The sequence below is a fragment of the Equus asinus genome, chromosome 24 (genome assembly GCF_041296235.1).
Source record: "Equus asinus isolate D_3611 breed Donkey chromosome 24, EquAss-T2T_v2, whole genome shotgun sequence".
NCBI classification, from domain to species: domain Eukaryota; kingdom Metazoa; phylum Chordata; class Mammalia; order Perissodactyla; family Equidae; genus Equus; species Equus asinus.
Window position 1 is genome coordinate 38,808,346 of NC_091813.1, and position 15,422 is coordinate 38,823,767.

The window sequence follows — 15,422 nt, forward strand, 5'->3', positions numbered from 1 at the left end:
GATGCGGTTGCCTGTCGCCCATCTGTGATTGGATCACCCAGGCCTACTTGTTGAAATCTCAAATAGAAACAGTGACATGTTAAGAAATAGATGCAAATGTGTAATTGTGGTATAGCAAGGATTTCTTTAGCCAGACCCTTGAGTGCTAGTGCAGTCCTTTCAGCCAAAAGCGGGATCAGAGGCAGTGAGTCCTCAGTTTTGGGCTGCTCTGCCTAGGGGGTTTCTCACCGTTATTCAACACGCTTAGAACTTTGGGGTCCCATCCATAAGGAACAGGGAGGCACTGATGGTCACTTTCTCTCACATATCTTTTTATGACCTCTTGTACATTCTGTGCTGGTTTAGCAAGAAACAGGTGAATAATAAAACAAAAAATGGTTAATAAAATTTAAGTTGTTATTTTTATTAATGACAGCCTGTGGAGTTTGGTCTGGCTTACGCTTTTAAATTGTAAGTCTCTAGCAGGAGAGAAAGAGTGAATTTTATCTTATTCATTGTTATATCACATATGTTGGTTTAGTATCTGTCACAGTGTATGATACATTAAATATTTATTAAATAATTTGTAAGTGAATACGGCCATACTCCTCTCCTTCTTTCCAGGACCAAACTGCCAATTTCTATAAGATAATCTATTGGCATATCAAATTCAGTATTTCCAAAATTTGAGTTATTATCAATCCCCAAACCTCTGTGCCTTCTTTGTGATTTGTCATCCCATTAAATGGCAACATAAGATTCTATAGCTCAAGCTAGAAACACAAGACTCCTCTCTTCCTCCCGCTTGGCCATCTACTTTATTTAGTCACTAATTTTATGAACTCAGTTTCAACTGAAGGGATACCTGCCTATCTATCTATCTATCCACCTATCCACCTATCTATCTATCTAACTATCAATAGATCTAAATTTCATCCAGTTCACTGTGGAATTCATATTGGGTATATTAATGGCTTCTTGGCAGGAAAACCGGTAAGCATTATAAATGCTACCATCCTAGGAAGTGTTAACTGTTTTGCACTATAAATCATTAGCACTTCCTTGTATTACTCTTGATTTTCAGGAGGGGAAAAAAATAAAAACAAACTTAGCCTTCCAAACCCTTGCATAATGGACTAGCATTTATAAGTAATGTTAGTTAAATTTGCATCTCACTACCAACGCTTGGCTCTGCCACTTCCGAATTCCTATTAAAATCTCTATAAAACATACAAAAATTTAGAAATTCAGAATTCAACCCAAAATTAGATATGAGAGTCAATCTATTAAAACGTTTAGGAAATATTTCTACTAATGACAAGTATGATGGATCTAGATTTCAAAATCAACAACCAACCAAAAAAAATCAATCAGATAAGCATACAACAATGACAAAAGAAGTGGCTTTCCTGTTTCCTGAAAAACCATAAGTAATGGATCCAATTCTTCACCTTGTATAGTCTGTGGGCTCAAAAAAACATGAACAGGAGGAATAAATATTAAAAAATGGATAACATTCCTATATTGTGTCTACTGTATTTTGAGTGACCCAGAGTGCTTTGTCTTCACACTGCCACCACTATCCCCATTGGTCTCCAAATAAGCACTTGGAAGTGGTAAATCACAATACGCAGCTGGACAAGACATGGGGCAGTGGATGAAGGAGGGTTGGGTGAGATGGCCCTGGGGCAAGTCATTTCTCCGAAGGTTTGGTGTGCACAATTTTTATTTTAGAGGTTGGGGCAGAGGTCAGAGGAGTCTGAATCAAGTGGTACACTCCAGACTATCCTCTTTCTTATCCTTTCTTTGATTAGTGTTTCAGAAAGTCAAGAAATGGTGGTGCGGGTAGGGAAAAGAATAAAAATAGTAGCCAACATTTTTGTAACACTGCTTATGTGACAAGCATTTTTCTAAGCACTTTATGTACATTAATTCAGTTGACTCTCACAACAACCAACAAAATATGTGGTTTTATTATTTTCAGTTTTAAATGAAGAGATTGAGTTACCAAACGTTTAAGTAACTTATTGAGTTCAAACAGTAAATGGACTCAAGCTCTTATTTCAAAATCCATGCTCTTAACAAGTACACTATACTGTTAGGGTAATTTTGGTCCAAGAACGCTCACTAGACACTAAAGATCAAATTAGGTACAGAGCGTTTAAACATGCTTCTAAGCTGTGTCTCTGAAGGAGACTTAAACAGGACTCAACTGAATGAGGACTCAGACCAAGTGAAGTACATCTGTTAATGAGCAGGTCAATCAGCAAACTACACTGAACACCCAATAATGGAAATATAATCTTGAGTAATTACAGCAAGGATCACATAGCTTTCTGACAGTTATTTACTAAAAACTTAGGGAATTATCCAGAAATCTATTAGCATCCTCAATAATATGTAGGAAACTCACCTTGAGAGAGAAACAAACACCATGAGGAGGATATACATTGAGATGAAAAAATACTACTATAATATTATATGTGGGTGAAAGACTGAAAAGAAACTAAAAATTTCACAACAGAATACAAATATCAATGCAGTATAGAGATGAGTAAACAATGTAGAAAATTGAGTAGTTTGGAGGTGAAATTTATTTCTTACAGATTGCTTAAGAGTGAATGAAAATAATCAGTGAGAAGCTGGTATATATGGAGGAAACAGATATCTGAGCTGAGAATTATATGTGTTCCTGTGGAAACAGAAAATTTGGGATGAAAGCCATAATCAAAAACGTGATTGAAGAAAATTGTAGTGAAATGAATAGCCTCAAAATAAGGAGATATGCCCTAATGCAGAAAGTTTCCTAAATGAATAAAAGCATAAAAAACTATGAAACTACCACTCAGTGAAAACTGGCATTGAGATATATATACATATATATATATATATATATATATATGTTAGATAAGCCTATAATTTTTCATTCCCTATTTATAGTCTTACAACCTGGATTTTCACTTATTTAAAATATTTTCCTATTTATTAAATATACATTTACAAAAATAATTTCTAAACTGTCAGGGCATCAATTATTTAATGAATCCTCAAATTTTCTTTAATATAAGCAAGGGGATAGTAGACATTCTTGCAGTTACATTTTGGCGTATATCTATTGGTCTATCCTCAAAGTAAATTGAAATTGATGGTTTATATAGTGTGCACATTCTTAAGAATTTTGACATTATTCCTGAATATATTTAAAATGGATCAATTGTTTTATAAAAGGATTGTCTTAGCATCCAGTGTTCAGGTGAAATAAAATGTATATGCATAAAGAAAGTAAAAATATAAGTACTGTTTTGTTGTTTTGTTGTTTAGGGCAAGTAATTTCAGAACACAGGTGGAGAATAAATACATTTGCCGTAATGATATATGTCCTCTAACAATTGGTATAATCAATATCTATACACTTCACTATAGTTGCACCTCATAAACATATTTCTTTTTCTGCACTCCTCTTATCAGACCATAAACAGTCCATATTTCTTTCTCATAAATCACTTAATCAAATGTAAAATTACTGTGCATTATGCACTCAGGAAATTTTTCTTACACATTTGTATAAATTCTGGAAACACTGATAAATCTGAAATATAGTTGCTATCTAGGTTTTATTTGTATAAATAGTACTTATATATTTTAGAGGGACCTGCAAGTCCATATTCATTTATATGCTAGGTTTCCAGAATAGAATATTTAGCAAGTAGGGCATAAGACAATTTTGATATTTTGTGGCTTGAATACATTAAAATATACTTTTTTTCTTATAATCTTCTATTAGGTTGTGAAAAAATATCGAGGAATATATACTCTGTCACTCCAGAAGGCAGAAATATATCAAAGAGCATAAAAAATGTAGGGAGAAATATTCTGGCTCATGGTAAAAAAGAAAATCACTTTCATTGTCCCTGCCATGGTTGAACCTATGTGTCTCTTCATCTCAGTTTCGCTCAACATTTTCTCAAATTCTTCCAAAATTAATACCCCTGAAGTTTGCTCTAATTATGTCATTTTTATGCTCAAAAATTTCAATAGCTCCTCAATAACAACGAACACCTTAGCCTGGCCTTCCAGGCTCTCTGTAATCTGACTGTCGCCCACATTTTCCACCTGATCCCCGTGCAGCTGTCTTTCTTGAAACTGAAATACTTCTACTGTGCGTGATCTAAGGTGTCTTTCTGTCAGCTTTTGTCCATTGTATTCTGTCATTATGAATGTTTTTTATCACACCTCTAACTTTACTAATCTTCCTTTTCCTTTAAGATTGGCAAAATATCATAGCAGGGAAGTGTTGGTTAGAAACAGACGTTGGTTTAAATTCCAGATCCACCTCGAACTCGCTGTGTGGCTTTGAGAGAGCGTTCGGCATTCCGAGCTTTGATTTCCTCGTGAGTCATATATGGAGGATGACAGTCTCTACCTCCCTGAGCACTTTTCATACCACTCTTTCACGAACACTGTCTGGCACAGAGAAATGACTCAGGAAATGCTAGCTCTTGTTACATCATCCAAATGCTGTAAAGACCTCATAGATTTGAATTTGCATTATGTTTATGTGCATACAAGCCCTCTTTTTGTCCTTTTCTGGACTATGAACTACCGATGTCAACAATTGTGATTTATTTCTCTTTTTATTTAGTGCTTAGCACGTCGTCTTGCTCATAGGAAACCTAAATTAAATACTACGTGAATATAATAATCACCGAATCTATTAGAGTTGCCTAATAACAGAAAGTTGGCCTCACAAAGTTTCCAGCTACTAAAAGCAATCAAAGAAAAGTGAGCTAATTTACACAGTGGAATAATGCATAGGGTTAATAAAGTACAGGCAGATAGCACAAAATGAACTCTCAGACTCTAATTCTAAGACTCTTAGATAAATAAAGAAGCTCTGCCTCCAGTAAAGCAAAAGAGAGCAGAAAATAATTATTGAATAGCTTTAGATCACTGCAGTTTATTATGCGAGCACTATGGCAATCTGAGTGAGGTAAGTGGGTTGGAGGAAGTAGAAGGCATGACTTTCGCGTTATTCTAACTAGGAATTGTATTAAGAAAACATCATTTTCAAACATGATCCTTGCTTAATAACACCTACTAAAAAGCCATTGTTCAGTATTAATCAGAATAACCCGGGAATCCTGAAATTTAGTTTAGCAATGAACTGTGTGATTTTGAGAATATCGCTTAACCTCACAGGATGTGTTTTCTCATCTGTGAAATTCCTGCTTGGGCTACATAAACTTAGACTCTAAAGTTTATAAGAACTGTGAGAAAAGTCCCAGCTCTTTAAAATGCAGAACGTTAAATCGACCAAAAAAAAAATGTATTTCTTAAGAATTGTAGAAATTTAGAAGCACATAAATAGTCAGCAAAAGATGTGTCCAAATTCCTGACAAGCAAACTCTGGTGTGTTTTCTCATCAACCTAAATTAAACTGCAATTGTACCCCAAACAGCCATATATGTCTGCGGGCTCCTGCCAAGATGCAGTTGGATCTCTCTTCTGCAGCTGTCTGTGATGCTCCAAAGAGACAAGTGAATACTGTTGTCAAATTAAAAGTGCAGAAAATGGCATCATTAAAGCAGAATGAATAAATTACGATGGCCCTATAAGAGCATCTTTTACAAATGAACTTAGACAACAACCAAAGTATAAACTTCTGATTTTGCACAAGCACAACTTCAAAAATTAAAAGAAGAGGACATTTTAATTTAATAATACATAATTTGTTTTTTAGTTCAATACATTAGCTTCGCCATGGCCAGGCGGTTGTTATTAAGAAACACTTTGAAAATTAAGTTTAATAAAAAGATTCCTGAAGTTGAAGTCAGAAAATCTGGAATTTTAGTTCCTCCATTGAGGGTCTGTGTTACATAACCTTACTGGAGCTTGATTTCTTTATGCGGATGTTAGTTACAACTAGATTATATCCAAGATCTTTCTAGAACTCTCTGATTCTCTGATTCTGTAAGTATTCTACTTAGTATTGGATATTTTGCCAAAAATACTTTTTTTTTTTTGCCTTGTGTGCATTACAAAAAGGTGTATGTTATTATTTTCACTTATTGCAAATTATTTGAGGTTAACTTGAAATTATTAATGGAAACAGCTTGGTAAACACAGACAAGTTAAATGTTTCTGGGAAATGGCATTAGAAACTGAAGCAGGTGAAAGATTTGAACGTTCGCTGCAGGTGTCAGACAGGAGCAATGTAGATATTATTTACTTCAGCGCTGGAGTCACAGGAACAAATTAAGGATTTTTATGGTTGTCACAAGTGTATTTTGAACTGTATATTCACCTCAGATATTTGAATACAGACTTGGCAGCACCAGCAATTGTTAATAGCAAGAATACCAGAACAGGCAGCAACAGTTTAGCAGGTAGGCAATAATACAAAGAAGCACGTAATTGGCATTTAGCATTCAAATGAACAGGCACATGAACTGTGCCTTTCAAAAAAGCTGTTAGGTTGTCTGTCACACCTTCGACTACTTCTGGAGGTTATGTTTAGAGAAATGATGAAGGAACAGGGTGGCAGGTGGTCAGAGAAGGCAGCGGAAATCGTTTTTTCTTTTTACTCAGGTGATGCATAAACAGGCAGCAAAGTTGGAATCCGAGCTTGTGGTGCAGGTGCTAATTATTCTGTGAGCAGCACCGATAGAGGTCAGGGAAGGGAGCCTGATTTATAGCCTCTCTCGGCTAGTACTGACCAGGCATAAGTAACTCCAGATGCCAAGTGCAATGGGGGCACTGGACAGGCTCAACAATAAATAGCTGTGATAAATTTTTAGATGAAAATTGCTGCACCTCTGTCCTATTACTCTTTTTGCTAAGTAAGGATTATTCTGAGTTACAGAATGTGGATTTGTGCTGACATTGACTTTAAAACTTGTACTGAATTTCAGTGTTGCTTGACTAAATTCATTTGTCCTCTTTCCACCCACATCCCACCCAAGTCTCTCATAGTCAGCCTAGATCACTTAGTGATAAGCATCTCTTATAATAAAAGGAGTCTTCTAAGAAATGAAGTCATTATAATTTGCATCCTTCTTCTAAGAAAATAAACGTTAAAAGCAAAACCAAAAATATGTTTTAGAATTTTCTTCCCTACTTAGCTCACTTGTTGAATTCATACTTGTAATTCAAGACTTGACTTCAACACCGAGTATTCTGTGAAGTCAAAATGAGCCTTTTTCCACAACCTTACACCTCAAAGGCAAAAATATTTACATTATACCGAAATTTTTGTTTGTTATTCTTTTTCATTAGGCCCTGAAATCCTTATGGCAAAGAATTTATCTCAATTGTAAGAGTTGAATGAATAGATTGATACATGGGTAATGGGATAGGTGGATGGATGATGTGTTTACCCTACTACCTTGACAGCCAACCTCCAGGTTGGAGGTTGAAAATGGTTGGAATAGCAATGAATGGTAAAATCAGTAGCTTTTGAAGCTAAGGAAAAGATAGTACAGGGGTTTTCAACTGTTGGTATGCATCAGGATCATGTAAGAACTTTTTATAAAAATACAGTCTTAGTGCAGTGGTTCTCAAAACTGTTCCCTGGACTAGCAGCATCAGCAATACCTGAAAATTTCTTAGAAATGCAAATACTTGAGCCCCGCTATAGACCTAAATCAGGAACTCTGGGGATGAGTCCCAGAAACCTGTGTTGTATGATTCCTGCTGGATGATTCTGACGCATGATAAAGTTCAAGAACAATTGTGAGATTCCCATTCAATTGATCTGGAGTATAACCTAGGCATTCATATTTTCTCTAGAGCTCTTCAGATGAGCCTAACATGCAGTAAGAGTTTTGAACCATGGGCATAGCAGGAGAGAATAAGAAGAACTGTATATAGAGTCAAATTCACAAGGAACAACAGCAGTATGGATAAAAATGAAATGAAGAGAAAAGATGTGTAAGATTGTAAAACATTAACTCAGCTAAGTTTTTGTTTACTTGTTTTTCATCCTGAAACAAGGACCACATTATAGAGGGAAATACTTTCTATACCCTCCTACTAGGAGTGATTGATTACTACAAAATTTCACATCAATTCTGGATTCTCTGTTATCCAACTTTCTGAAACAGCCAAACCATAGGACTATTTCCTTCAAAAATCATGATCTACACATGCATAGGTATAAATGTGCATCGAACTCAGTTTTATTTAATCCTCAAACAATTCTTTGAGGGATAAGCATTATTGCACTGATTTTTTTACAGACACAAAAATGGAAACTCAGTTTAATTAACTTGCTCAGAGTCATACAAGGGAGTGACACAGCTGGGATTGGCACTTGCGTCTCTTTCACTGTACCACCTTGCATCTCACAAGCACGACACTTGGGATATTAGCATTGTTAAGTATGAATCGTAAAAGAATATTCTTAATGCTGTAATTAGAGCCCAGTGTGGGAATTTTGCTCTATATGGTTTATTATTGTTTACCTATTTCTTTACTTGTCCGGAGACATAAACAAGAGGGAGACACGAAGTAGCATATTTTAATGCCTTTTATTGGCTGAACACTTAACACACGTCGACATATTCATCTTTTAAAAATTGTGAATTGTAAGTATTATAATAACTATTGCCTGAAAATGATAAACATGGTAACTGAGTCCACATAACTAGGCAGCATTGGAGACAAAATCCAAACTCAGGTCTGTCTGATGACAAAGCTATTTGACCACATTCATTCTCACTGCAAACATCAAACATCAGAGAAGAGAGAAATTATGAATGAGTAGTTCCTAAATTATTCTGAGACTAAAAAGGAATGACAAAGAGTAGCATGAAAACAGGTAAGTTTACAGTAAAAATAGCATGAAATGGTGAAGAAATGTGAATGTTAATTTAATGGAATGAATTTAAACATTTTTTAAATGGTAGGCTTTCCAAAATGCAAAGGTAATCTAAGCAAATGTAATGCAAATAAAAATAAAAAAGTGGAAAGTTAAACGTAGTGCTGTGGAGATTGAGAAGAGAGTAAATATTATGACTTAGAAAATCATGAATGAATTAATGAAAGCAGTGGTCAGGAGATAAAGTTAGGGTGCACCAGACAGAGGGAAGAGTGTGCATTGTAAGTGGAAGCAAAAGTATGAAAATATTTGATATGTTCTGAGAGGCAAGTTCTAGGTGTGGTTGGAAATGAAAGTTTGGATGATGTCAAGAGGATCAGAAATAAAAATGGAAAGGGAGATGAGGCCCAAATATTTCAAGGTGAGGACTATTATCTGGAATTTGCTCTGCACTATTAGGTGATTTTGTGCAAGGGAGTGACTTGAAGCCTGGAGTAGGGAGAGGTGTGGACCTTTGGGCACCGTGGAAAGATGGAGCATGCGTGGTCTGAGGGAGAGGTAAGGAAGGCTTACAATGAATAGTCGGTACTGCGAAGGGAAAATTGATTCACATGTTTTGAGAAAATAGAGTCAATTTTTTCCTCAGTTATTTCTTTTTTGTTTTGTTATGTTATGTTTTCTTTTGGCACCACATATGGGAGAATGAGAAGAGGACCAAATCTTACAATCTTGAAACGCATGCTAAAGACGGGTAACAGAAGGAAGCCATCTTCAAGGAAAGAGAAGAAGGAGTCATATGAGTGATGGGAAGAACCAGAAGAGCAACTTCCATTGGAAAGATGCCAAACCACTTTCCCAAATTTAGTTAAAACAATTACAAACAGTTTTTGTATATACTCATACCACCTACACTTTTACTTAATTAATATTTTCTTTATGTTGTCTCTATTCTTACCTATTTTAAAATGAACTTTATATGATTACCATTGTCTACTTTAAAAATAAAACACCCAGTTATTTTACCAGTAAAACGAGTTTATTCAGGAATAGTCAAAGAATTGCAATTGAAGATGTGCATGCTATGGTAGACCACAGGCAAATCCAACAAACAAGGGAGAAGAATGTTATTTTATAGAGAAAAAGGAGGAAATTGGAAGGGTTGCTTTGAACAAAAGTCCACTGGAGAAAAGAGGAGTTCAGGGTGGTGATGGTTTCCCACTGGCTGAGTTGCTGGAGTAGTCAACTTCCGTCTGGGATACAATGTACATTTCTTCCTGTAATTAATGATTCTTTCCTGTTGACTTCTTTCTGGTGGGGTTTGTAATTGACTGTCTTTCCTGTAGTTGTCCTCTAGTGGTCCTGCATGGGAGTTCTCCCTTCTGGCCTCTTGACTTCACTTTAAATGAGGTTTCCCATTATTAATTTTTACACATTGAATATAATGCCCATATTTTTTAAATTCACATTAAAATAGGTACAAAACTTGATTGTCACAAGGATGGCAATGATTAAGAAAAAGATTCTAAAATTCCCGGGCAAAAGTTTAATTGCAAATGTTTTGATTTCCCCCTATGTGGAAAAAGAACACAGAGGACAAAAGGATTGGCCCAGGTGGAAGGACAAGCTCCCTGGCCTTCTGGTCCCACTGCTTTTCACGTCACCTGATCAGAGTGAGTATCCCATCAAAGCTGCAAAAAGTTCCCTATTCTCACAATGGGGTTTCTATCCTTTCAACTGTTTATCTTCCAACTGCTTTGGGAACTCTGGCTTTCCATGCCTCTGCTCACCACTTGGATAAGCCAGTAGTTAGAAGACCAGGGACAGTGAAGGGTTTTCCCTTGAAAGTGAAATATCCACCTTTACCCTTCCCCTAGGCTTTCCAGACAAGCTTCAGGGCTGTCTGATTCTCTTCTTTAAATAACCTAAAAATTGTCCTGTTTATCACAAAGCCACGCTTAGATCAAGACAGTGCCTAAAAATGATGATGTACTTAAATGCAGAAGAAAAGTAGTGCTAGGCTTTCAAAGGGGTCATGCTACATCAAGGACAAAGCACTGCTTTAGTTAAGCTGGGTCAGTGTTAAGAGCTTCATACTCTAAGGGAACATTTAGACTAAGTTTGCAATCTTGGATGAATTAACCTTAAAAAATCTTGTAGTTTTCCATTTATCTATCACTTATTAAAAAATTGTCTCATTTCTCCTAATTATTTTAAACAAAAAGCTTGTTTTAAATTCAGAATTTTATATAAAATCTTCAGTTACTGGTGTTGGTATTGATGTTGCATTTATCATTATGAGTCTGACTACGATTATTTTCACTTCCGAGTCATCCATGCTGGAAGACAGACAGAATTAGATAACAGTTTACTCTTGATAACACAGGGCCTTACTAAGTACTGGGTAGCACTGACTGGAATTGGAGGCCTTGTACCTAAGACAGAAAACTTACTGTTTGACTGGGGAGGGTTTTCTTCAGTCCTCTGTTGATGAACTTCCTCAAACTGTATGCAAATTTTAAGCACATTTGGCATATTTTTTTTCAGAAATTAGGGTATACAACTTTCATCAGAGTTGAAAATTGACCTGTGAATAATATACACATGCACACACATATGTATAATGAATGAGAGAGAGAGAAAGGAAGAGAAACTGCTGTTTTTGGATTACTTCCTGCAAGTCAAACTCATCTAAATATGCCAAATGGCAGAATTTGTTGGTCTCTGAAGTAAGATTTCAAACTGATGTGGTCGCACGGCGCTTCGTCATACAGTAGGCTGGTTTAGATTTTATTTTATTTTCTGTAATTTTTAGAAGAGCATCTGCTTCCATTAGAGAACTAAATTCACAACTTTGCCTTGTGAATATCCCAGGACAGCCCTGTGAAAATTGTATTTTAGTTGATGTTGTCATGCCTGTCCTGTTCTCTATAGTTAATGAAGTAAAATGGAGCACTCATTTTTCTGTTTTATTCACTACTTTTCACAGTTTTCAAGGGCACCCTAAGAGTCCTAAGAAATGGTGTTAGGATACTGGGATTAGATCATTAGAGGATGGTCCTCAGAGAATCTCAACAGGCCACGAATATTATCAAGTGTCCTTGAATCAGTCAGCACAAAAAAATGAATTTGAGATTAACATGCCACTATTTCCCCAATTAGTGTAGATAATCAAGAATTGATTTCAACATTATGAGAACAGAAATCTAGTTTTTTGTTGGACAGCTGCAAATAGTTTTTATTTTAAGATTTCTTTCCCTGGAGAATTCTGCTCATGCTTTTTCCATCATTTTTTAAAATATATATACTGATTTAGTCCATCACCTCCATAGCAAGTTGACCTCGGCCACCTCCACCTGCCGTTGTTATCAGCCCCAAACTCAAGCAAGAAACAGAGGGAAAAGATGCACCATAGAAAAGGCAGTGAACTGTGAATTTCTCCTATCATTTGATGGCGACCTCTCTTGCTGTGAAAGTGACCTTCTTTTTTTTCCATTAAAACCTCTATTATAATGTTCCTTAAAGAACTTTCAAAGCGTTTAGTCGATAGTAGTTATGAGTTTGCTATAATGTAAAGTAGGATAAATAATATTGCATTGATTTTTTATTAATTCTGACATTCCTAAAACATCCAGTACTTGACTTTTAGGAGTTTACTATAAAATATCCAATGTATATGAATCAGAGTATTATGTTATATGAAATTACATCCTCCTACATTGAAACTCCTGGGAAACAATAATTTTTAAAATTTTTATTAATCCAGACTTTTGTAATAGCCATCAAATTGATTTACAAGCATCCGATTCCTTCTTTTTCTATCTATCTCACAGATGACTGCCAAAGTGAACCTTATAAAGCCGCTTGGATTCTGACTCTACTGCTCACAGCCCTTCAGATCCTTCATGTCATCAAAGTAAAGTGAAAACTTAGAATAATCTACAAGAATCTTCAGGATTTGACCCTATTGTAACTTCTAACACCTTTTTCTCATTTCTCTACTCACTGTTTTCTATATTTTATGGTCTGGCCCAGCCTTTGCTGTATATTGTTTCCACAGATGCCAAGCGGACCTCAGTCCATTCCATCTCAGTTGCTCGCTTGCTCCTGATCAAACTGTAGCTTTCACTTTTTCTTCTGACCACAAATGATTTCTCCTTCCTTTGAATTTTATACGCATCAGTTATTTGCACTTACTGTACCTCCTTATAAATTAGATATGGATACGCTTATCAGAGCTATCTTGTGAAATTCTGGACTCTTTGAGAGCGGAGCTGTGTCCATTTTACTTCGTAACATCAATGACCCTATCAGAATACTTTGAATATTGTAGGTACCAAAGCAACATGCGCTGAAAGGAAGATTGAGTGTAATGTGTTACTCTCTTTCAGTGGTGAATGATGAAAATATCATCAACTTATTCATTAATTCAACAAATTTATGAAGTGCCCACTATGCCCCAGGAATTGTTTTCTGCCTGAGTACTGGTTTCCATTTCCATGTCATTTGGAACCTGGCCTTAAGGCATATTTTATCTAGAAATCCTGAGTTCCTCACATACTTCTCTGCTTTTTCAGACCTCTCTTATGGTTACTGACAACTTTTGGTAGCCCTCCAGTTAAACCAGCTAAAGCACCCAGTCTATAACTTAGAACAATTGCTATTGTAGAAAATGGCTGTCTTCCAGAAATGGTATTCTCTGTCATTCAGAGTAGCACGTATGTGTTATTACACATATTACCATCATCTCAGAGTGAACATTGTTGGCCACTCATATCAGCCTGGATGGTATTTGTATTCCCAATGTCTTCCTCTTGAACTGATGGCCTGATCTGCAGGCGACTAGTATCCCTTTATCGGTTTCTCTGATTCCCGTCCTGCAGCAGTCATAACTTAATCTGCTTTTCCTTTTAGCATGGCATGCTGTTTATTTATGTCATCCACTGCAATTTTCTGAAAATTTTATTGTAGGTTATATTTACGCCTTTAGAATTAGACCTTAGCAAGAATTGGAAGTCATAGTCTCATGGTATAGGTAAAACATGATTTAACATAATGTTTGTTTCAATGCGTGGTCATGCAGGGTTTGTTCGTTTCAGAAAAGAAATACTTCTGCAGACACTGCATTTGCTAATACTTAGAGTGCCAGGTATAAGGTATGTTCTTAATACTTTGTATTTCCTGAATCAATAAAATTTGGGATTTTCATACATTAAAGAACAAGAATAAAGAACACTTAAGACTGAAGCTCTTCTGTGTGTGTTTATCTCTGTGTGTTTGTGTGTGTGTGTGAGCATGGGTATTCTTTCGCTGTAAGACTGTACTGAACTCTGGCTCCTCTGTGATTCTGGCTTCCACTTTCCTTGGAGTATCTGTGTCTATTCCTGGCTCTATACATGCATTTAATCTATCTGGGCTTTTCTTATCTTCAGAATGAGGGGAGTGGATTTACACAATCTCTAAATTCTCTTCTAGCTCTAAAAGATGAGATTGCATGGATTAAGTGTCGTTATCTTATTCTAGTCCTTTGTCATTGTTATTATTCTTGAATGTATTTTCCATTTCTTCTTTCCACAGGACATTAAAGTACTCTTTACAAATATATTCATAGTTGAAAGCATAGACACTGATTAAAAAAATATTCTGCTAAATATATGTAGTGAGGCATGAATAAGGTAACATTTTTTAGGACTTCTTATTTCAAAGTTTTCTTTGAAAGTGGATTATTAACATCCTGCTCTTACCAGCAAGCTGCTTAAATGAGGAAAGGTAGAAGCTGATGATAAAATGGTCTCATTAAAGTGAGATTTGGCTTTACTCTGAATGTCAAGCATAGAGATTCAGGTATAGCGTAAATCTGGGCCCTTTGGCAGTTGCAGTATCTCAGAGTTTGCTCATCTCTTTAGACTTTTTTTCTTCTCTACTCTGTACTGTTATTTATTTCCTCACGGCTTTACATAGCCTAAGTATGAGCTCCTCAAAGATATGAATCTTGTCCACATTTTAATTAAAGTTTTCAGTAAATTCAGGATGCTGCTATAGAATAGCAATCATTCAAAAATGATATAAACTGTATCAATTAACTTAAACTTTTTAATCCTTAAAACTTTGCTTCTTAGCAATTTCATTTGAAGGAGCTCCATTTGCTGGTAAACAAAATCCAGAAATCTTGTGAAATCTTGCTGTTTAATTTGGAGCCCATTATTTTGGCTCCGTTTCTTAGAAACAGGCCTGGAGACTCAGTCTCTCTATCTTTAAATATATTGTCACTTGCCTCCCAGCAAGGATTCATAGCAACGGTATTGAGTGAAGAGAGTTAGAATCTTCCCCCCCCGAATTTTCTGGAATGTCTTTCCTGGTCATGGTAATCTTGGACTCTCTCAGGTATCTCTGAAGGCAGGCAAAAAGGGTTTCCTTTCACAAAGTAAGCTTGCATTGTGAGTCCTTATTTAACTCTCAGGCAGGCCATACCAAAGAGGCCAAAATTTTACTAAGAGTAAGTCTTTACCAAAGTATAAGCTCCTCGTGAGGTGAAAAATTTTTGTCAGTTTAGTTCACTAATAATTTCCAAGTCCCTAGAGCAGAGCTTAAACATATCAGACACTTGAAATATATGATCTGGTAACCT